The 2,944-nt window shown below is 48.6% G+C and overlaps 1 non-coding gene across 1 annotated transcript; it reads left to right on the forward strand.

Moving 5' to 3' along the window:
- Window positions 1–370: 370 nt before the first annotated feature.
- Trnat-agu (transfer RNA threonine (anticodon AGU)) lies at window positions 371–443 on the forward strand. The gene has a single exon. It is a non-coding gene; the product is annotated as a tRNA-Thr (tRNA).
- Window positions 444–2,944: the final 2,501 nt, after the last annotated feature.

The following is a 2,944-nucleotide window of genomic DNA, read 5'->3' on the forward strand; positions in this document are numbered from 1 at the left end:
ATGTTGCAAAGAGAGCGTCACAGACTGATATGATGTATACTGACGTAAGGAGAGCAAGATGTAAGTGTGGGGACCGGCTGTTATCGAGGTGTCATCGAGTGCAGATCTGTCTTAGGTATCGCGGCTTAACCTCATTGAAGTCTAGAGGGTGGACAACACGTTGGTCTTACTCAGAGCGGTGTCCGAATTCTATTTTCGACGTTATACGTGCCACTTTCATTGTGGCCAACTACGATTCGATACAGAATGCACGAAACCTGAAAGACACCCTAACGGATACATAGAGAGTAGTGTTTGTCTGCTGAATAATGGGAGTGCAAGGGTCTGTGTCGTCTATATGGCTGTATGTAGCACCATTAGTCTTCGGGGGGCGGGCGTAGCTCAGATGGTAGAGCGCTCGCTTAGTATGCGAGAGGTACTGGGATCAATACCCAGTGCCTACAGAATTTTTAACACACCTACATGCGCACCTTGCCATGCAAGTGGAATAATTCACATCCAGCAGATGTGTCTAGGAAGATACAAGCGGATGATTAGCATCCACAATTGACAAGCGTGCTGTTATTAGTGCGCAGGAAACACCCTCCTCCCACGCCTACACTTAATTTAGAAACAGTACAAGTGTTCCCGTAAGATTCTCAAGCTTATGTCGGAAAGATCTGCCTTGCGCCGAGTTCACGTAAATCCCACTGCACATTCCTATTCTTTGCGTGCAGTCAGCTGCTACTGGCGTTGCTAGTTGTGACTGCTGATAACAGATGCCGTAGCAATCAATTCATGGAGTGAGTTGTATGTTTTGCGATAGTCTGTCTCTGACAAGCAAGCACAGGTGACAAAGGTGCGATCACAGAAGCTTGCAGACCCTCGCTGCCTGCAGACACCGAGCAGCCACACTAGGAGGGCGGCCTAAGCCGTTGGCGAAATGTGCTCATTCGCTTTGGCGCGACGTCGAACTATAAATAATGCTGTCACTAGCGTGAGCGTTTGGAAAGTCGGAAAAGTCGGCTGCGAGGGTGAGTGCCAAGTTTGGGGAGCGTTTCGTAGTATGCGCAGTGCAATGGAGACGCGGAAACTTGTTGTGGCCCAGTGTTTTGCTGTCGGACGACAAGATTGGTATACAGTAGTAAAGAGCGAGGCACTGAGTTGGCATGAATAATGGTGTGCACAATGGGGCTCGAGATGTGTTTGTTACCTCAGGTGCTGTATGATTGTCGACAAGGAGTGAAAACGGAGCAATTTGTGACAGCTCTTTCAATTTAAGACGTTAAAAACAGACGGAATTTGCATTTGTAATACCAGAGCATCGAAACTACTTGGAACTTTTGTGTATATGAACGGGTCCGCGCCTTTGTACTCTGCTCCCTTCACCTCTACAAACCAACCAACCATCGTGTCCATGCGCATCTGAGTCGCAAAGAATGGGGAATAGCGCAGTTTGCTCGTGCATAGGGCGTAGCTCAGTTGGTAGAGCGTTCGCTTGGCATGTGAAATGTCGAGGGTTCAAGCCGCGGCTCCTCCATTTCTTGTGGTCAGTGCATGGTAAGTGTTGGACGCGGCGAACCTAAAGGCACGCAAGATGTTGCAAAGCCAGCGTCACAGACTGATATGATGTATACTGACGTAAGGAGAGCAAGATGTAAGTGTGGGGACCGGCTGTTATCGAGGTGTCATCGAGCGCAGATCTGTCTTAGGTATCGCGGCTTAACCTCATTGAAGTCTAGAGGGTGGACAACACGTTGGTCTTACTCAGAGCGGTGTCCGAATTCTATTTTCGACGTTATACGTGCCACTTTCATTGTGGCCAACTACGATTCGATACAGAATGCACGAAACCTGAAAGACACCCTAACGGATACATAGAGAGTAGTGTTTGTCTGCTGAATAATGGGAGTGCAAGGGTCTGTGTCGTCTATATGGCTGTATGTAGCACCATTAGTCTTCGGGTGGGCGGGCGTAGCTCAGATGGTAGAGCGCTCGCTTAGTATGCGAGAGGTACTGGGATCAATACCCAGTGCCTCCAGAATTTTTAACACACCTACATGCGCACCTTGCCATGCAAGTGGAATAATTCACAGCCAGCAGATGTGTCTAGGAAGATACAAGCGAATGATTAGCATCCACAATTGACAAGCGTGCTGTTATTAGTGCGCAGGAAGCACCCTCCTCCCACGCCTACACTTAATTTAGAAACAGTACAAGTGTTCCCGTAAGATTCTCAAGCCTATGTCGGAAAGATCTGCCTTGCGCCGAGTTCACGTAAATCCCACTGCACATTCCTATTCTTTGCGTGCAGTCAGCTGCTACTGGTGTTGCTAGTTGTGTCTGCTGATAACAGATGCCGTAGCAATCAATTCATGGAGTGAGTTGTATGTTTTGCGATAGTCTGTCTCTGACAAGCAAGCACAGGTGACATAGGTGCGAACACAGGAAGCTTGCAGACCCTCGCTGCCTGCAGACACCGAGCAGCCACACTAGGAGGGCGGCCTAAGCCGTAGGCGAAATGTGCTCATTCGCTTTGGCGCGACGTCGAACTATAAATAATGCTGTCACTAGCGTGAGCGTTGCGTGGAATGTCGGAAAAGTCGGCTGCGAGGGTGAGTGCCAAGTTTGGGGAGCGTTTCGTAGTATGCGCAGTGCAATGGAGACGCGGAAACTTGTTGTGGCTCAGTGTTTTGCAGTTGGACGACAAGATTGGTACACAGTAGTAAAGAGCGAGGCACTGAGTTGGCATGAATAATGGAGTGCACAATGGGGCTCGAGATGTGTTTGTTACCTCAGGTGCTGTATGATTGTCGACAAGGAGTGAAAACGGAGCAATTTGTGACGGCTCTTTCAATTTAAGACGTTAAAAACAGACGGAATTTGCATTTGTAATACCAGAGCATCGAAACTACTTGGAACTTTAGTGTATATAAACGGGTCCGCGCCTTTGTACTCTGCTCCC

The sequence above is a fragment of the Schistocerca gregaria genome, chromosome 10 (assembly GCF_023897955.1).
Source record: "Schistocerca gregaria isolate iqSchGreg1 chromosome 10, iqSchGreg1.2, whole genome shotgun sequence".
NCBI classification, from domain to species: Eukaryota; Metazoa; Arthropoda; class Insecta; order Orthoptera; family Acrididae; genus Schistocerca; species Schistocerca gregaria.